The sequence below is a fragment of the Solanum lycopersicum genome, chromosome 7 (genome assembly GCF_036512215.1).
Source record: "Solanum lycopersicum chromosome 7, SLM_r2.1".
Taxonomy (NCBI): domain Eukaryota; kingdom Viridiplantae; phylum Streptophyta; class Magnoliopsida; order Solanales; family Solanaceae; genus Solanum; species Solanum lycopersicum.
In genome coordinates this window covers 43314800-43337093 of record NC_090806.1, presented here as the reverse complement: position 1 = coordinate 43337093, position 22294 = coordinate 43314800, and the positions used below count along the sequence as shown (strand labels likewise).

The following is a 22294-nucleotide window of genomic DNA, read 5'->3' as shown; positions in this document are numbered from 1 at the left end:
ATATATGATGTGCTTGTAATTAATCTAATAGAGATTTTTTTTTATTTTTATATTTACTAATGAAAGAGGTTGTAACTTTGAATCAGACAAAGAGTGTGTCTATGTGCATAAATGTATCACTTAACTTTTAATGAGCTATTTTAAATATCTCTATTACAAATAACTTTACTTTTCGTAGCTTTACATCATGAAATTGATAATGATCATTCAAACAAAAACATATATTAGTTTCATACCTATATTAGTTTGATAGTATTTACCTTCATTTGATAAAGATTTTTAATATCTATGCGGCTATAGAAGAAATCAAATTATAAATCAATATTTTCGACACATGAATTATTTGCACTTTGAACCGACATTGCTCAAATTCACATGTAGAAAATGTAAAAGAAACAAGAAAATGAAGTTGAATGTTCTTTATACTAAATGATTTACATAACTAAATTTTGACGTTCAAAAAATCCATTATGTTTTGTATATTCCATCAGTTCAATTTTAGTTCTACTCGTCACAAACATATTACCAGCACAAGCATATTACCGCACTAATTATATATAATTTTAAGATATTGAACTAACTAGTATGAAATTTACGTGTAACTCACGTTTCCAGAGATATTTCAACATGCGTGGTTCTTGTCAATTTTTAAAAAGTTAAAGATTAAATTAGTCAATACATACAATATCATACATAGGTGGCATAAGATGGGTATAGAATATCAAGCGTGTGCTCTGCATATTACTTCATCTGTCAACATTGACACCCTCTGTATATGAGAAGTTTTTATACATTGATTACATCTCCTTCAGCAGTCCATAATTCTCTCACAGATTTTTAATTGCATGTTTATAATGGAGTTTCAGCAGCTGCACATCTTCTTCTTTCATGAGATTTAATTCATAAAGACTTCTATTGAAAAATAGAGTGTCATCAATTGGATCAAAATCGTGTACCTGTAGATTATTAGCAAACACAAGTGAGCAGGTAAGTGATGCATTCATCTAATTATTTCAATACAATTTCTGATTGTTTAATATTGTCTTTGATTCCTATTTGACACAATAATTATCAATTCGCAATTGAGATTGAAGTTTACGTATTAAATAATGGACTATTATGTGTAGATCAATGTTTTAGAATTTGACAGAATGGAGATGATGAGAAAAACGAGTTGTTATGGTATTTGTAAGGATATATTTAATTTATAAGATACTTCCTCCGTTTAGAATTGTTTGTGCATGTTTCATTTATCGAAAGTCAATTTGACTAATTTTCAAAGGTAAATTAGATCACATAATTAAGAGTTTTGCATTGGAAGAGATAGCTTATTGTTTTATAAAATAATTGGGTTGTGCACAATATACTATTGAAGACAGTGACGGAGCTAGATATTTCACGAAGGGTGTCCAAGTGAACCTGCTCTTCTTAAAAAGTGAATTTTTTTTGCAACTAGTGAGATTCGAACATACAAATACTTTAAGTTCTTACTCTTTCAGGGCGCCTAAAATAACTAGGCTACATCATATTGTTGTGTCAAGGGTGTCCAAAATATGTTATTTAGTCACTGTGTGAAGTTTTACCTGCGGTTATTGCATGAAAAATCTTTTCAAAACTGTTATTTTGTCTTTTCTTATATAATGCAATTAAAGGTTGTTGTTGCCTTGAAAAATGAGACAAAAAAAATGAATTGAGCTCCCATGAATAACCTTTGTAGCTGAGTTGTTGGCTACTTGAACTTTCACATAATTGGTGTGGTGAAGTTTCGATTTCAAAGCCAGTTCCCATTTCCTTTTAAAGGAAGAAAGAAGATCTGAACTCTCATAGTTTGGCTGTCACGATAATTGCTATAGTTGATGGGAATTGTGACAAAACCTTTTAATAAATCAATGAATTGAGTTTTTTAATGGCGACTTTAGAAACTGAAAAACAACTTATTGAAAGGTGGAATCAAACCTGAGTTTATTTCTCTTATTTTCATCTTTATTGGTTACATGTGTTCTTTAGCTTTAACTTGCACCTTTTATCTTTGGATCTATTTGCTTGTTTTTTTACTTACTAGTTTCCGAGCACGCGCTTTGCGCGTGTAACCCATGAGTATATTATTTCTTAAAAAATAATATTACTAAATAATAAAATATGTCTAATTGAGATTTCTTACTTTGTTTAACTATTAATTGTGACACTCCAATTTTCTGACCTCCTAGTGAATGCATCGAAATAATAATATGAAAAATTAATAAAATAAACTCGTTTATAATTCAAAAAAAAGTTTACAAAGCAAAAAGGAAAAATAACAACTATCTAAATTAAATTTCTCGATAATTCAGTTTTATTGGTAGAATAATGTTAGAAGAAATAGTGTAAGATTAACTTTGAGTGAAAGGAAAACAAAACCTTTCAATTTTTTACTTTGCCTTTTGAATCTCCTGATTATTATAATGAATGTGTTTAAAGTATTGTATTAAATTTTTATCCACAAACACTTTAAACTAATTAGTTAACTATAAATATTTAAAACTATGATGTAAAAAGTCTTATTATTTATATTTTGAAAATCAGAATATTTATGAATAACTACTATTTATATATAAAATTTAATTTTCTCTTCATACATAACTTATCCACCATTAATCTAATATTATATGTTTCACCTTTTTTTTTTCATAAAAAGAAAAGAAAAGAGTAAACATCCTATTTTATCACATTCATTCTTAAAGATGAAAAATAATGTATATGTAAAATTATAAGTACGAAGAAAAAAAAAAGAAAAGAAAAGATACAGATGAGCAAGATAATTAGGCATTTCATTTTATTTTTGTCTCCATAGTGAGACTGAACATTTGAGCATACAAAATACAAAGGGAAAATACCCAAGTACCCCCTCAACCTATGCCCGAAATTCCAGAGACACACTTATACTATACTAAGGTCCTATTACCCCCTGAACTTATTTTATATGTAATTTTCAACCCCTTTATAGCCTACGTGGCACTAGTTAAAAAAAAAGTCAACCATTGTTGGGCCCACAAGATAGTGTCACGTAAGCTAAAAAGGGGTAAAAAATTATTAATAAAATAAGTTCAGGGGGGTAATAGGACCTTAGTATAGTATAAGTGTGTCTCTGAGATTTCGGGCATAGGTTGAGGGGGTACCTGGGCATTATCCCAAATACAAATATGAATTTAGAGCAATTTGCTAATAAAACAAGAATTCAACTATATGAAGAGAGACAAAAAAGTCTTATTATAATTCTTACTACAAATAAGTATAGAACTAACACATCGAGCTCCGATGCTTCAGTAATTGAATTCTTGTCTATTCTCGTGACTGCAGAAGGGAATCTCACAACTTTCACCACAAATTGTGACATTATTTCACATGTTTAGAGTTCCTATACCAAGAATTGTAGGAGTGGTAAATAAAAGTTTTTCTTGAAAAAGTTAAATTTATAGAACAAAATTTTGGAAACATGAAAAGTCACATGAATTATTGTTAAAATAAATATAAAAAAGATAGAGATGAAATTTAATTTTAAAGATACATGAATCTACTTTAATTTCTTGTCTATAAGGAATAATTACTCATTTTTATTTTATTTACATTTGTGTTAGAAATTTGAAAGGTCAAGATTAGGGAATGAGAATAAGAAGATTATATATATGAAAATTATAAAAGTTTTAATTTATTAGAGGGGCAAAATAGTAATTCAACTTTTAAGTTTTGAGCTTCATGCTTATAATAATATATGATGCTTTACTTTATATACCGAATTTTTTTTTATATTTTGTGTTTTTACGAATACTAAATTTCTACCTTGTTCATCTGATGTAACAGGGCAAGTCAGGGATCACAACAAATAAGACTATATCCTGGCTGACCTCCAATTTGATTCATAATATGTAAATATAAAATACATAGATATCGTTAAATTTATGGATATAAATTTAAATATATTGTTGACTTTTCAATTAGTATTATGGTTATTTTTTAAAAATAAAACCGACTTTAAAGAGTCATTTTGTGTGAGGTATAAAATATAACAATTTCAGAATAAAATGTAAGATTATTTTATTTCATGTTTAGTAGGAGATATTAGATAGTTATTGTCTTATTTATTTCATAAGTTTTGTCATAGTAATAAAATATATAATAACTTATGTATTGTAAGTTAATTTATTTCGAGATTAATTATTTAGGATACCTTGTATCCAGTCAAATAATTCTAGCTTTAAATTTCCATTATGTTGGGCTTATATTGGGCCCGTGCTTGCGCGGGCTAATCTCTACCTAGTATATATATATATATATATATGAAGACCTGAGTATGTCAAGTTATTTCAGAAACATTAAAATTGTTGGCACCTTCACTGAGCAATTGAACTATTATGATGTCCAAACAATCAGTAGTTGTACACAGGTAGACATATATCTATAATTCTTGGAGGTGAAAAAGTGGGAAAAGAAAGAGAGAGTGGCCGTTGACTGAAGAAAAAAATGATTTATACAATATATCCTCCAACGAGTATATAAAGTGAATGTAATTATAGAATATTGGACTCACATGTGCAACTCGAGCTCGTCATCAACTAATGATTTTTCATCGTGACAATGTGTATGGACATGCAAATATAGTTCATTTGATGTTGGATCTCGATCCTTTGCAATATCCTATACAAAGAACGAAAAAATTAAAAGCATATGAAAATATTAAAATACTTGGAATTTAAAGACGGTTAATCGCATGTTTCATTCAACAACCTCAATATACTTAATCCTAGTCTCCTTTAGCATTAAAAATCTAAAATACTTTGGATACTTCAAAACCACAGAAAAATCAAAATCATTAGGTAAACCAAAATCTTTCTTTGCAATCCTAAGATGTTCTATCCTTAAATGTCCCCGCATTCGAAAGCAGCAAACGCTTTAGTAAACAAATTACAACTTGAGGAAATTGAGCTAAAAGTACTAGTTTTGCTTGCTCAATTTGAAGCAATGATTTACGAGTAAGCCTGGAATATAATATTCTCTGAATTTGGTGTTCAAATACCTTAAAACACGAGGGAATTTGAGAATATACTTCCCTGCTTCATATTGTTTGAACCCAAAATGGTGAGCACGCATATCAAGGAGAGAAATGTCGATCATTGAATGTGGTTGAGTAAGAAGTAATTCACATGTTGACTCTAAAACATGTAGTTTGGGGTAAAACAAACCCATCACCACAAGTGTACATGACAACCAAATAAGTAAAAAAGAAGTTCTATATAATTAAAATAACAAAGCCTTATCAATAACACAGACACTTCACATGTTGCCTGAATGCTTCACTTTCGTCAAACTCCCTTTTGATAAAACATCAATTATCATCAGTCTAGGTACAAACATAATGCTAGCTGCCTCCATTATATTTTTCCGTTCGCGTTTTGTGGAGTGTCGTTTGTTCAAAAAGCAAGACACCACCTAGCACACACAAGATAATTATATGGGATGTCCGCTTAATGCGTTATTATCTACTACTATTCCTATTCACAGTTGGTACTCATTGACACGATGTATCATGGTCAAGAGCCAGATGAACTCTCGGTGCATGTAGAGCTTCTCATCTATGTATACTATTAAAATATTCCACTGCGTTATTAGTAGCATCATAACACACCTCACGTTTCATTTTTGTTAAGGATCCATGACTCCCTGCTTGAACATATAAAGTTATAGTTGTAGGTTCTCATCTTTTACATCGATGATCAATATTTAATTGGTTTGATTTCTTCTTATAGTAAGCAACCCCTTCATAAACGAACCACCACCAACAAGATGTGGATTTCCTAAATCAGTACACTGTGCAGAAGAGCAACTCCAAAAATTTAATTCGCAGAAAATTGGTTTACCAATTCTAGGAAATGCAGAAATAATATGATGATATGCCTCAATGTTACAAAGAGAAGGCTTAAATGCAAGAAACAATTGTAAGTCCGTTCCCATGGAAGTATTAAGGTGGAAGCATTTTCTAGTCTCGAATTGAGGGAATTGCAAGCATAATACAAAGGCACTTCAATGTTTTGAAGGGTTAAGGTTGTGCATATAAACTAAATTAAGGGAGTGCGAAAATATATTTACAATTCTTTTGCGATTTTCTCCGATAGTAATAGAGCCTCCGGTGTGAGTCCCACTTGCAATTGCATTCTGACCGTCACAATCATTTCTTGTATTTATTTGACTTTTCAGTAACCTTGGGTTCTTTTCAAAATCTCATACAACTTTTTAATGTTTCTTTCGGAACATATTTTGGCTGAACTGCTTTTTTTTTTATTCAAGAAATAAAATCATTGTACCTTCTCACTGCCTTCTTATTCCATAGTATCTTCACTTCTTTATCAATAGAAGGATCCCAATAGAATTTCTTCTAAAATAATTTTATAAGTAAACAACGTTAGTACCCAACCTTCAAAAGTGATGTTCTTTTTCTTAAAATCAAAAGGGTGAAATTTATACCTCAAATTCTCCGTGCTATAAATTTTTTTAATTTTTTGTGAGACACTTTTCCAATTAATTCCATTACGATCAAGTTCACTCTCGAAAGTCTCACATATACTAGTAGAGAAAATATTTGAAGGTTCCAAACTGAAAAAAAAATAGAAATATATTATATGAAGTCTATCATGAAGAAATTACAATACATAATTAACAACAGTGCAAGTACAAACTTACTGGAATCAGAAAGAAATACAAATGTCTCCTGTCTAGAATTATTATTACTCTCACCTTCACCTATTGTGTTGTTCTGGCTAAATGCAGGTGCCTCCCTATCACATTTCTTTGAGTAAATGCACCTTCACCTATTCTATTGCTCTGGTTAGATATTACACAAGGTGTTTCAAAATGAAAGAAATCGAGCACTATCATGAGTTGAATGTTTGAACAAGAGGCGAACTAGTAGGAGCTAATGTTTCAAATTGGCTAATATGATCTGGTCTAGTAGAAGAATTGATACAACATTGTTGAAATTAGTTATGGAAATGGAAACAGTTAGGCATATAAACTCGACTTGTGCTACCTCGACCTCTAACTGGGTCTTTCTTACACGAGTTCTGTTACCTCGACCTCTGCCTCATGTCATCTCTACAAGAAAACTAACTTCAAGATTGCATAAGCCCATACATTTGCAAACAAGAGAAGAAAAAGAAAAAAAAATTATCACGTAAGCTTCCATGTAAAATATAGATAACTTTGAAAGATTTATCAGATCATTACATTGTAGCTTGCAATCACAATATTTCTTTTAACCTAAGTAGAGTTGCCAAGCAGCAAGCAACTAATAGTCACCCTCTACTTCTCTCTGACTTGCTTTTCTCTCAATGTTTTTAGTTCATGCAGCACGTATTCAGTGTTGATATATCAGTTGCCCAACAAATTCCAAACTAAATAAAAATGCAACCCAACAATATGTGATAGATTTTTTTTATGGAAAGTTGATTTCACGTATCAGGATACCACTTCTAGTTCAAGTGCAAACGATCGTAAGTATTAATATAACCCAACCAAGGGTTGGAATTGTTTCCACAGAGAGTGGTTTCAAAAATAATATCCAAGTGCAAATCAGTTCAAGCCAGTCACAGCTAATAAACATTTACGAAAAAAACATATCAAATTAGGAGTGACACAAGTGTCAACTATCAAAGGGGGGGGGGGGGTTGTAGTTAATTATCAACTAACACAATAAATACACAAAAATATTAATATCAAAATAGGATTCTTGGGATGTGATGGGATTAATGGCTAAGATAAACAACTAGGTAATTGCAATTAATAGTAAACACCTGCATATCTATGATTAAGCTAGACTTTAGTGGGGGTAAACTCTCTCTCTCTCGAAACTTACCCTTGATCAAATTGGTTTCTATCGAACACCAATAAGCGACAATTAAACACAACCTTTGCCTTAGTCCATTCACTCTCTCGAAATGAATGTGTGGAGGGTTTAGGATTTAGTAGTTTTGGTTTCAAAACCTCTCTCTTGATTAAGCCAAAGCACTAATCTGAGATTGTATTTGCAACTACAGTCAGCCACAACTACTGAACGGAATCACTTTTAAACAACAAATAAACTATCAGTTAGCAATACTCAACAGTTATATCTACCCATAATTACATAATCACACCCCAAGATGTGGGGTTTTAACTATACATAGTAAAACGCAAGAAATTGATACCAACTAGTGTTTTCATCAAATGGGTACAATTAATGCTGTCTTTACAAAGGTCTACGATGAAGAATCTTCAACATCCACTTCTAATTTCTTGATTTTGGAAATCTTCAAAATCCTCTAAATTCAAGGAAAAATGTCTCCAAACTTGAAAACTAAACTCAAAACTAGATAATTGATAGATTGTTTTCAATACTAAATCATTAACTATGAATTTTAAAATGTAATTATAGTTGTCAAAAATTGTGCTACAAAGGATCAGCCGGTGCAATAAGTCGATATCGTCGATCCACTCGAACATCCGCCCTTTGTCATTTGTATCACCGTTGTGCTTTTGCCTTCAACATAATTGAGGTTCTGTAACTTTGGGCGACATAGAACAGCACCGCTGAAAAGTTCGGCGACTCGCGAACTAATCCTCTCAACAGACGACTTGATTTTCTCCTTTAGGGTTTAGCACACTTGAACATAAGGCAAGACCAAGGCCATTCAGCGACTCGCCTAATTGGTTAGGCGATCCTCATGTCTTTTTTTCTTTGTTCTTTCAGTTGCCTTGATTATTTTTTCTCCTTAGTGTCCATATTTTGTTCCTCAATCCAAATCCTTCAAAATCAAAGGATTTATATAAGTTATTGGGACAAAATATGCATTTGATTGATGATACTAAATCTATTTAACTAAAGCCGTAAATGGGTTCAAATCGTGGATTAATCAACACTCCCATCCTAAACATTTACGTGTCCATCATGTAAAACTCAAGTTCAACAGTTCAAAGAGGATGTCTCATACAGTGCTACACAAGATTCAATCATGAATGCACAAAAAACGACTCAACTTACTCATGCAAGGATCAATTGTGCATTCAAAGATTCAAGTTCTAACTTAACATTACCAAAGAATCTCACGCTCTCCATACTTGCTTCAAATGCAAGTTTAATCTCAACAAAAGTGTTCAAGTGCCCTCACACAAAGAATGATTCCATATCACATATAATGGTTTACAATTTAAACTCCGGAATCAACTTCAACACTCACTCTCACAAAGATGAACACGATGCATGATTTCACTCATAGGCTTGCCTGTAATTTCCTATCAACCTTTTTTTCAGCTCACTAAAGATCAAAAAGGTACTTTCAAGGTTTATAATGGGATTGGGAGAAAAGGTATGGTCATTTATGTCCAGTGACTTCTATCATCATGAAATGGGTATGAATCACACTTCCTTCCCTTTTCTTCATCATTTTTTTCGTGCTCACAAGTCATCCCATTATTCATCTTTCATGGACGGTTGGAAACACCATTTCTTTTTATATTTTTCAAATTTATTCAAAAAATTTTTATATGTTCTTTTTCATTCTTTTCTTATTTTTCATCTTTATTTTTTTTATATATATGGAGGAGTTCCATTTTTCTCAAAACCATGGATCAAAGGGGACTTTCTTGCACTTCTTGATGTACCTTCTTTTTTTCACCACACCCCAACTTAGGATTTTGGCCTAAGTTGACTATTCACATTGACCACAACTTCATGAGGATTATGGTCAATGTATTAAGAAAGGTTATTATTTCGTCAAGTTTCTTCCAAGAAAAGGGCAAGACTCAAGGGGTATTCGATCAAGTATCACACACTCACAAGGTTGTCCACGAAAGAGGTATATGTCAAATTGTTTCACACTCTTCAAAGTTTCTTAAGATCATATCATGAGATCACATCACTTGGTCAACTGGACCGACGGGGAAAATTCTAGGTGTCATCATGCATGGTTCACAATAAGCTCATCACATAAGACATTGATACTAACATCAAAAAAGACTCCACATTTTTGTTAGTGTGCAAGGTTAATATCAAAAGACTCAATTTGATACTTGGCAAGTCACAAAGAGATGTAAACAATTCACATATTATCTATATAACTTTATTTGGATTCATCGTAGCCACAGATTCATGTTTGTTCAAATATGAGCACTATTCATGTGATCGGTTTAATTATAAGCACAATTCAAGTCATCGGTATTGATCAATACCGAGACTCAAATTTGAAAGGAACAACCATATTCAAACATAAACAAGAGGTGGGCAACAGTTTTCAGAAGGGTCGAAAATTATTCATAGTTTAAAATAGGAGCCACAAGCTCAATCATACGCAATATGCAATTAAAACACAAGATAGAGCTCAAAACTCAATTACAAAAACATAACCATATTCACAAAAATTCAAAAAATGTGGGCTTCATCTCACCACAAAATAAAAATCATTCGTCCTCAAATGCAAATAACAAAAAAATATCCAAAGTCAAAGTAACAAAGAGGGAGGTAAATAGGGTATCCTCTCTAGTCATTCTCTTCATTTGTTTGGACTTGGGCATCAATGCCCGGGGTCACCTTATAAGAGACAATAGTTGTATTAGAGTATGCCTAGAGTCTATCTGCAAGAAAGGTCTCCACAACTGCATAAAACCCCCGGGCCCATGAAGAAATAGAGCGGTCTCTGGGAGTAGTCTTTTTGTTAGAGATTGCCCTTTTTCCCTTGCCTTTCCCTTTTCCAACATCAAATAAAACATGAACTTATAAGCGAGATGTGGAACTTTGGCGATCCGCCGAGTGGTTCAGCGAGCTTGAACCAGCTTAACAAATGATCTAACGTGCCTACATTCACCCAACTTCTCGAATTCAACCCGCAACGCTTGAAAAAAATAATCAAAGCATGCACAAGTTAAATTCAATTTAAATAAGATTTGTAATACCCATCACCCCGGAATACTCAGCTTCTTCCGCTTTTGCCAAATTTTATCCTTAATAATGACGTCACCTACTCTATCATTGGGTAAATCATGACATTTAGCACAAATATAGGCTACTTAGACTTCACCCGACTAGACCCGAAACATGCAAACACAACCCCAAAAAATTCCATTCATATTAAAGCACAAAAAGCACCAGATTTGAACATTAAAAGCAATATGGGAAAGATTATCAATTAATACAGGTGCCAACAAAAACAATTAAGATCGGAGAGGCCTGGCACACTTCAACAATGTAAGAGCATTTGCAAATGAGTACAAAATGCGATAAAACAAACATGGGCTTCGGAAAACCAATCCCTTATGTCAAACAATATAAAATTGAAATGCTAGGCGGCAAATTTTTCCAACTTCAAGCACAATTCAATAACTAAAACACTTACAGAATGCAAAAATATTAAAAATACTAAAGAGGTGTGAGATTTGAAAGATTACAAGCGAGGGAAAGTGAAAGAATTTGAGGTTTAAAACTTTGGCCTTTTGAAAAACCATCCAGTTCTCGTATATTCGGCGACATTAGTCATGCTCGCCGATCCACTATTCGACAAGTTGATTAGTCACTTACCTCACCAAGTTTTAAAGGTCCTTGATGTACCGTGGTTTCACGGTACTTTCAATACTTTTTCCTTAAGTTTAGTGTGTGTCTAGGGCCATTTTGTAGTAATTTTATTGTGTTTTTATTTGTGTTTTGCAGGAAAGTTGTCCAAAAAGGAAATGCAAAAGACTGTGCAGAAATCAGTACAGAAGTGACCCACAAAGCCATTGATGGCCCATCGTCTCATCGAAGGACCGTAGGTGGTGACCGTCGATTGAAGGTTCGAGCATTTGGAAGCAACTCGGGGAATTCTGAACAAGTGTGGGGTTATGGAAGGATCGACGGTCCGTCGATTGATCGACAAACCATGTTGCCAAGTCGTCGATGTGATCAGAGACTGCCCCAGTACCTGGTGTTAGAGAAAAGATTTACTTAGCTTGCTCCTTGCTTGTGGAGCATCATACCAATAAAAACAAAAGAGTTATAGGATTGGAATCGATGAGTTAAGACTCTTTCTTAAGGGCTTTTAAAGATCGACCATTATCAAACTCTTCTAAGTATGGAACGACGATAAGCATCGACGGACCGTGCTGTTGGTCCGTCGATTGGATCAGAGAAGGTGCGATTTGGAGGCTTGAAGAAGATTCTAAGTCTGGACCGATGTAGGCAGTTGACGGTCCGCCATTTCATCAACGGACCGTTTGTGGAGTCATTGATTGAAGACACGTTTTGGGACAAACTTTCCTTATTTTGAACTCCTTCTAATTTATGATTTTTTTAATTATAAATAGGGTAAATACCTCAATTTTGGGGTTATACTTTTTATTGTTTTTTCATACTTTAGTTCTTGGAAATTTGACTTTGCAACTTGGGCAATTATATTAAATTTTTGGAATCGATTTACAAGTGAATTTTGTTATTTCAAGTGTTATTGTTGGATTTTCTTCAAACTTGTCAAAATAAGTACATGAATTATTATTTAAGAACCATGTATCATTTATTTCTAGGCATGTGTAACTAAATCTACAACTAGGGTTGTGGAATAATGGGTGATTCGTAAGGTAAAACTAGCTAAATAACAATTCTAGTATAGATCTTGCATGTATTGATAATTCTTTCATTTAGAAGTCTTTTGAACGAGTTCACGTGTTATAACTTGCCCTATTTCTACTTCCCGGACCAAGGGGGTAGTTAATAGGAAAAGAATTATTAACATAGATTTAGTGGACACTATATAATAGGCTAGTTTCGATTGGTGCGAAGTAGTAACTAAGTCATACATCGAATATGATGCTTGATATGAGGTAAAGGTAAGGTTTAGTAACTTAGACACACGTAGCCAGACTAATGTATGGGGCGAAATTTTCTAAATGTCGGACCAAGGATTTAGAGATACATCACTTATCACTTTGCATGCAAGACACTAGGAAATAATTGTTATAGCTAGGATTAACGCATTATGAACCTATATGGAACATTTACACCCTAGTTTTTCTCACCACTTGATAAACACCGAAGTTTTAATATTGCTACTTGTTTTACTTAGAAATAACTGAACATTTTTGTTTCATAAAAATGCCCCCTTTTTAATTAACTTTTTTCGGAAAGGACTTGACTAAATAGAAGTAATTATAGACTAAAGTTAAGTCTAAACCATTTTCCTCGTGGGATCGACCCAAACCTAATAATTGAGTTCTTTACTTGATATGACAGTTTATACTTCTTTAGGAAAATATAATTTGAGCGTATCAGTCCTCCAGTCGATGAGGGGATCTAAATGATGGACAAGATTGGGATCGACGACCTGATTGGCGATTTCCCAACAATTCTTGGGCTCGTCGAGTTTTACAGACTTTATTTTGATTGATTCCAATGATGGTATAGGTCGGGATCTCCAACTTCTTCGGTGATTCACCAATTGGAACTTTTAGCTAACCAATTTGCACTTCTCCAACACTTTCCACACTTCAACCTGCACAGTCAACACATCGTTATTTCTAAAAAAAAATAAAGCAATAAAAAGGGTCTTGGGTTGCTTCCTAATCAGCGCATTAGTAAACATCACGACACGATGCAAGTCCACACTTAAGACGCATTTTAGGGTTGGATATAGTGTCACTAGGAAGCCCCTCTGTAGACGGTGACACTACAAGAAAAAACTGTTAGTTAAGACCAATATTTAGGGGAGAGCTAGTAATCTCGTCTCTAATAACATATGTATTAGGACGATATTATATTCCGGTCCATTTATATATTTTATTGCGAAGATACTAAATCTGGTCCCTAAAGAACTAATTTACTAGTCTCAAATTCTAACTGAAGGACTTAATCAGGAAAATACACTTCCACCCAAATTAATAAATTAATAACAAAAGCTTTTCCTTCTACCAAAATTTCAGGCACCAATTTTTTTCATAGAAGCCAAAAAAAGTGAAAAACTGCTCGGTTTCTGAAAAGTAATTAAAATGTAAAAGGAAAGGTCTTTATTTTTTTTGGAAATATGGTCACAACTTTACCCTAGATATCTCTTTGAATCATCAGAATCGACACTCCTATAGTATTTTTCCAGCGAAACTCTGCCTAATCTCAACACCTGTGTATTTCCATAGTAGCGGTGTCTTCTCGTTGTGCATACGTAATTGCTGCTTATGTTATTAGCTACTCGATTGGTGAAAACACAGGGGTTTGTGATCTAGACTGTGTTACAGACATAAATAAAGCAATATTACTATGGATAGGAAATATATCTAAGCAACTAATAGATAACAAAATAAAAACAACAGAAACACCAAGGTATATAGAAAGAACATTTGTAGGAACAACAAGATTATGGATAGAAAATCTACCCTCAGAAAGTTTAGAAGTACTTAGAAGTGACAAGAAAATAGATGGATCTCCATCAGCAACAAATATAGATATACTAGATAAATATGAATCAGCGATTAGCAGAACATTTAAAACCATTACATAAAAAACTCAAAAAAGATGTTGAATGTTATTTCGATAATAAAGATAAAGAACATATATAAAATATCAAAAAACTATGTAAAAAATAACCAAAACTTTACTTTCCCGATGAAAATAAATCATTTACTTACATAGTTGAAACAGATTCAAGTGATCATAGTTACGGAGGAGTTTTAAAATACAAATATGACAAAGAAAAAATAGAACATCATTGTAGATATTATTCAGGATCCTATACAGAAACATAAATAAAATGGGAAATAAATAGAAAAGAGTTATTTGCATTATATAAGTGTTTATTAGCATTTGAACCATATATTGTTTATAATAAATTTATTGTAAGAACAGATAATACACAGGTAAAATGATGGATAACCAAAAAATTAGAAGATTCAGTTACAACAAAAGAAATAAGGAGATTAATATTAAATATATTAAATTTTACATTTACAATTGAGGTAATCAAAACTGACAAAAGAAAATGAAGAGATAGACAAATCAAAAGAAATTGAAAAAATAAAAATATAAGCAAAACAAGAAGTACAACATTTAGAAGAAATAAAAAGTACAAGAATAAGTGAATTAGAAAAAGAATTAGCTAGGTTAAAATTATTATATGAAATTAAACAAAAAGAAAAACAAAAAGATAAAGAACTTGAATTAACTAATGAAATAAAAGAGATGGAACAAAAACTAAATGAAGATCTTGAAGTAAATGAAATAAACGAAAATGAATCAGATACAATAAATGATCAGAAATCAGAAATAAGTAAAAAATTAAAATCCTTATACATAGAATATGAACTATCACAACTTATCAAAACAAATAACGATAAGAAAGATCATTTGATAAATATAATTTCAAAAACAGAATACAAATATGTTTATTATTTGAAAAAACAGTATGAACAGAGAAAAATATAAGCAACAATTGATAGAAAAAATAGCTGAAAAGAGACAAGATTTATTACATGCTCCTGCTAAAATATTCTCTTCTAGTCTTCTTTTTCTATGTTATAATTCTTGTCTCTTTTCAGCTATTTTTTCTATCAATTGTTGCTTATATTTTTCTCTGTTCATACTGTTTTTTCAAATAATAAACATATTTGTATTCTGTTTTTGAAATTATATTTATCAAATGATCTTTCTTATCGTTATTTGTTTTGATAAGTTGTGATAGTTCATATTCTATATATAAGGATTTTAATTTTTTCCATATCTTTCGTACTTTTTTAGATGACATCTTTTCTTGTTTTATTCAAGTTACTCTTCTTCTTCCTCTTTTCTAAAATTAAATAGGGCTTAAATTTCAATGATTTGCTCAGTTTTCTTGTGTACAATTAGTAAAAGATTATTGGGTTGACCTTTCTAATAGTTACTCGATTTTGTGAAATATATTATGAGGCTGAAGATTTATATTTTATATAGAGTGCTATGGTATTTGAAAAGGTTCATAATATGCTCTGTTTTGTATATGATAGTCTGAAGATGTATTGTATCTATAAACATATACACATTTTACACATAGCTTATTAAGCAAGAGAAATATGAGTGTGTGCATATTTGTCGCTTCATCATATTTAAAGACAAAGGATCACGATGAACCTAGAAAGAAACAATTTCTCTATTTGTTTTTAAAATTTAATCTTATATGACATCAATGGTTGCATTATATAAAAATATTGTTTTTTTTTTGTTTTTTCGTGTAAATCTTTACAGAGTAGGAGTTAGGACTCGAACCATCTCGTTTCCATGTTCCATTATCTCGTTCTGTGCACAAAAGGTTGAGTAGGATGCTTTCTTTTGGAAGATATAACATTTGAACCTGAGACTTAATATTCAACAGGGGTGACTCAACGTAATTGGGGGCCTAAATTGAAATTTTAATTTGTGGCCTAAAATATAAATACACTTTATATAAGTATTTATTCAAAATTTATTTTTTACACTATTTAGATGGAAATTATTAGAACTTAATTTTGTTTTTTCATTTACTAGGTTTAGGTAAGGTTTTATCAGCTCAACATTGAAAAACATCTTTTAAGTGAGACAATTATTATATATATTGTTAATGTAATGCTATAAGTAATAAGTTGATAAATATTAAATAAGAACCATAGAATTTGACTCAAGAAGTTGATAACTTGGCATACCTCATTTTAATATGCTTATACTCTAGTAACTCTTGAAACTAAAATTTAAAAAGAAATTGTAGTTCACTTTGTCCAACACTTTTTACTGTTATTTCTTATTTTTAACAAATTACAAAAGATGTTAAAGTGAATCATATAATCTATTTTTAAAGAAGTTATACTTTTTATCATAAATAATCAATTTTTCTATAAAAATTTTAACACATGATTTATTCTTGACAAAAATTGGGGAGCCTAAGGCAAAGGCCTTAAATTGCAAAACATGGAGCTGCCCCTGTATGACAATGTCTAATCTTGGATATATTATTAGATATGCACACTATTCATTTGACTGATGCATGAAGTAACGCCTATGCATAAGCTTCTTGTTTGTGGTAATTGGTTAGCAATGTTGCTGGCCTGACAAATTTGTTAAAATAGCTTGATTATTATCAGTTACATATTAAGTTTAGTATTGAAAAAGTTGGGTCAAATATAGAAGGATTGTATAGCTAACTTGAATCAGTTTTGGGATTAAGGTGTCATTTATTGATCGACTTATTAAAACAGTTCAAAAGTGAGGTCATGGGGAGTAACTTTTATTCTTGTCTACCATACGTAAAGACTTCTCTTTTTTGTTGAACTAAAATCTCAAGCAATTAGTTGTGTTGGTTGAAGGTTCTTGTAATTGTACTGGATTTATTTCTTTTAGGCGTAGATTTTCTTTGGCCAACGTAAATGTGCAACTATTTTTTCAAGATTTTGATTCCAGCTAGTTTTATAACTTGTTGAGATTGTTAATTAATAACCATTTTATTCTCGAATTATGGTTGGCTAACTTGCTTCCTGTTTATTTTCTTACATTAATAAAGGAATTGGCTGGTGAATTAACTACCCAATGATTTGCATGTGGATGGTTACTCCAATAACTTTATAGTTATCTCAGTTTTCTTCTCTGCAGTTTAGTTTCTTACATACTTTATTGATAACAATCAAACTGTCTAAGCTACTCGTAAACACAACCAATAGCTAACATTCCTTTCCAGGTTATCATTCATGCCAATTATTGTTTCCATCCAAGAAGTTGTCTATCAATACCTTGCCAATCCAATAATTTCCTCCAGCCATACAAAGTGTAAGGACATATAAAGATCATGTTGTCAGTTCTCTATAATATACGAATAGATGTCACTATAAACAGTAAACAATTATAAATTAACAGTACTTACCCATACTCATGCACACTGAGAGAATCCTTCTTAAGTGTAAGAAATTCCCTTACCTTAGCCTCTTTCCATTCTTGGGGAAACAAACGTCCCAAGAAAGCTTTTTCAAAACATGCCCAACTCGAATGTGGTGCATTCTCATCTCTACCCTCCTTCCACTGATCAAACCAGGTCGTAGCAACATTTTTCAGTTGATATGCTGCTAGGTCAACTCTTTCAGCATCCGCAACTTGCATGACATCGAACACCTTCTTAAGTTCCTCAATGAAACTCTCTAGGTCCTCAGTAGTGCTTGAAGCGGTGAAATTTTGAGGGTTCATACTCAAGATTTCACAAATCCTTGAAGTTTCAGCCTCTTATTGTCTAGCTCCTCGTTTTTCCCAACTTGGTTAGTTACCACTTGGCTTAACATCCTAATAGCCTAGCAATACCCAACTTCGGTAACTTCCCCTTGAGGTTGCACTTCAGGTGCATTGGGTAACTCGAGTTCCTCTACATTCCTCCTAGTTGGATGACCTCTTGTTACTCTTCGTGGAGGCATGATTATCTGAAACACGTGCAAGCACGAATTAGAGAAAAAATTTTAGAGATAAACTCTAACGCACGAAAAAAGTGTGACAGAAGTGAAGGAATTCCTTGATGTTGCAGCCTACTAATTATTGATGTTGTGCACTTCACACCGATTACAAAAACTCTATAGACATGGCTTTATGCTCCTAAATACTCTTAAACATTGTGCTCTGATACCAAGTTTGTCACACCCCGAGCCTACACCCTGGACGTGGCCGCCACCCGAAACCATTGATGGCCTCGAGAGGATCCTTGGTATAGCTTACTTACACAGCGGAAGACTTAAACACAAGAGACAACTCTAGAAATTTCTTAAAAGTAATACTTAGCCAAAATAAAAACTCAAGTCTTAATCGTTGACAAGTGAAATGAAAAGACTAAAAAAACTAATACATCTTTCTATTAAGCCGCTAAAATAAAGAGGGATATTGGAACAGGACCCCCTATAATCATAACAACTGAAAACTAAAAACAATAACTGAATGATAAAGATGTACTTCAGAATGAATAGAGGCTCACCAACTAACTCTGGGTTGCTAACTGGATCAACAGTACGTCAGATGTTGATCCTAGCTATCTGCGCCTGCATTAAAAGACTATGCAGGCCAACTGACATCTGTTCATTGGATGTACAACTATGCGAGTTGGAATGCTAAAACGACTTAATCTTGAAAGAAGGAAAACATACCTTGACTCTGCTCAACTCATGAATAAATTAACTCAATATCAAGCAGTAAACCCATGTGATATATATTTATATTTATAAAACTTATAGAGCAACTGAAAATATTCTTAGTTCATTAAAGATAAAGCAATAACAAACTTAACTTAACTCATTTAAAGTAATATAACTTATGTGGAAGATTCTCTAACTGAACCATCACTATGAGCCTAACTGATGATAAAACATTCTATCTCATGCTGTCGAGGACTATCCTATACATTGTCATTGGTATAGGACCTTAATAAACGTAGTGGATCCACTAGCTTAACTTACGTGATCATCTAAAAAGTATGAATCATTAATACCCATGATGGCTACATGGTTTATCGAGACTTTAGTATTATAAACTCGCATTCCCATATCGATGCTCAATACTACTTCCAAAAATATGCATAGCTCATGTGTTTTTAAAATAACTTCTTTCTTTGGGTTGAGATAATTGCTCAACACTTAGCTTCAAAAGCTCTCTTGGAACCAATGTTTCCTTTTCTTTCTCAAAAATCTTTTGGGAAATCATAGTTTCCTCTTATCTTAAATGTGAAAACATTTATAAACTCTTAGGGAATACTTAGTTCGCTTATAACTCTTGAGAAATAAACTCAACTCTTTACTTAGATTGAAACTTGAGTCTTAAAAACTTAGTTCCCTTGTAACTTTTTGAGAAATGAACTCAACTCTCTACTCTTTACTAAACTTGAAACTTGAGTCTTAAAAACAAGGTTAAAACGTTTCGAAAGACTCTTGGAAAATGTTTAAAATTTTGCTTTAACTTGCTTCTTAACTTCTAGATTTAACTCTTAACTTCTTTGACTGTGATCTTAACTTTCCTTGAATTGAATTATGGATTCAAGGTTCATGATCTCATGATGTTTCGATGTACCTTTAGAGTGTTGAAATCAATTAAGAAACATAGGTACATCACTTAGGAACTAGTACAAAAATATGGGGGGAAAATGGGGAGAATTGGCGTCCCTGGCACTCTGTGAGGCGCGAGGCGCCAACCCTCATCATACATCGAGAAGGGTGGGGCACTCTGGCTGGCATGGCGCCCCAACCCCTATACCCAGGTTTTCTCAACTGTTCTCCTTCGTTTTTCATCTCTAAACCCTCTAAACTTCCATTATTCTTTTCCAAATACTTAGGATCATTAGTACCCTCAATAGCCAATATATTCAACCCCAAATCACACCTGGAAACATGGATCAAAACTTCAACAACACATACTTCAAGAATTCAACAAAAACTTCAACACTATTCATCAAGAACTCAATGTCTTAACATTCAAATAGCTTAGATTAGCTGAATTAAATAAAATTGGCGTGTGGGTGAACTAACCCAACACTGTGTGATCTCACACACCTTTTTAGGGATCACCCCCACGAATTCCATATGCAATGCTTGAATGTTCTTGACAAATTCTTGGTTTTCTCCTCTTTTCTTATTTCTCCAAGCCCTAGTGTGAATACGAAATCTTTCTAAAGTGAATGAAGTCTAATTTTACCCTAATTAATCCCTAACATTGAATTAATATGATTAGGTAAGGAAAAAGACAACTTTGCCCTTCCCAAATTTGGATTGGACTTTCCTTAATCCAACATCCCAACTTCCGAAAGACATATCTCACTCATACAATATAGAAATCGCGCAAACTCGTCGTCATTGTAAATATTATTATAAGGATTTTCCAACATTATTTGGAACTACCCCTAATTCATTCTGAGCTAGGAGCTATTTTCTTTTGAAAATGACCAAAACTCACATCCTAACAAAGATAATTTTCCAGATTTTTTGTTATTCTTTCCAAAAATAATTGTCTGCATATTTTAACCTCTTTTCTAGTCATTTCTAGTTGCGAGGTGCTACAATGGGCTACTATAAAAATCGGGTAACTACAATTAGTAGTACACAACCGCATATAAGTGATTAAGTTATACTTTAGTGGGGTGAGCTCGTTCTAGAGCTAATTAACTAGAATCTTATCGGTTTCTCTCGAATTCTAATAAGCGGCAATTAAGAATAACCTTCGCCTTAGTCCATTCACTCTCTCGAGTTAAATGTGTGGAAGAGGGTTTATGATTCACTCTTTCAAGCTGAACCCATGACAACCCACTAAATATAGAACATTGATTCAGTAGTTTTGGTTTCAAAACCTCTCTCTCGATCAAGTCAAGAACACTAAGCTAAGATTGTTTTACAACTACAACCCATTATATTTAACCACAACTACTGTAGGAAATCACTTTTAAACAACAGAGAAACTATAAATTAGAAATACCCAACAGTTATATCAACCCATAATCACATAATCACACCCCAAGAATTTGGATTTTACCTAGACATAGTAAAAAACAAGAAATCGATACCAACTGGTGTTACCATCATCTTGATACGATCTATATTGTCATTACAAAGGTGTACAGTGAAGAATCTTCAACACCCATTTCCAATTTCTTGGAATCAGAAATCTTCAAAATCTTCTAAAGCTTAGGAAAAATGTCAGCAAACTTTAAAACTAAATTCAAAACTAGATAACTTATAGATTGTTCCCAATACCAAATCATTAACTAGGAATTTTAAAATGTATTTATAGTTGCCAAAAATTATGATGCGAAGGATTGGTTGGCGCAATAAATCGAAATCGCCGATCCACTCGGCGATCTTCCCTCTGTCATTTGTATCCCCGTTTTACTTTTGCCTTCATAATCCTTGAGGTTCTGTAACTTTGGGCTATATATCACTACATCACGGAACCATTCTGTGACTCGACGGCTACTCCTTTCGATCACCGTCTTGATTTTCTCCTTAAAGGTTTAGCATACTGGAAAATAAAGGGAGACCAAGGCCATTTGACGACTCGCCTAATAGGTTATCTAAATAACAAATATCTCAAAGAAAGGATTGAAATAAATAATAATGAACTCAAGCTGAATGTAAGGAAATAAAGGAGTAAAATCAGTTAAGGCTTACTAAATACTTTCTCATCTCTGAACTGAACATTTTAAGTGACATATAAAATACTTTTTAACTCTATTTTAGAGATTCTCTAACCTACAACCATCACTATAAGCAACATGACAATATTGCATCTCTCCCACACTACGAGAACCGTCTTATACCTTTTTAAGTTATA

At 32.6% G+C, this 22294-nt stretch overlaps 2 long non-coding RNA genes across 2 annotated transcripts; one reads left to right on the top strand and one right to left on the bottom strand.

Annotated features, from left to right (window-relative positions):
• Positions 1 to 661: 661 nt before the first annotated feature.
• LOC109120738 (uncharacterized) lies at positions 662 to 4077 on the top strand. Its single transcript, XR_002028150.3, has 2 exons — positions 662 to 987; positions 3838 to 4077. It is a non-coding gene; the product is annotated as an uncharacterized lncRNA (long non-coding RNA).
• LOC109120737 (uncharacterized) lies at positions 3224 to 6630 on the bottom strand. Its single transcript, XR_011210681.1, has 3 exons — positions 5051 to 6630; positions 4565 to 4671; positions 3224 to 3394 (listed from the first exon to the last, which is right to left on the bottom strand). It is a non-coding gene; the product is annotated as an uncharacterized lncRNA (long non-coding RNA).
• Positions 6631 to 22294: the final 15664 nt, after the last annotated feature.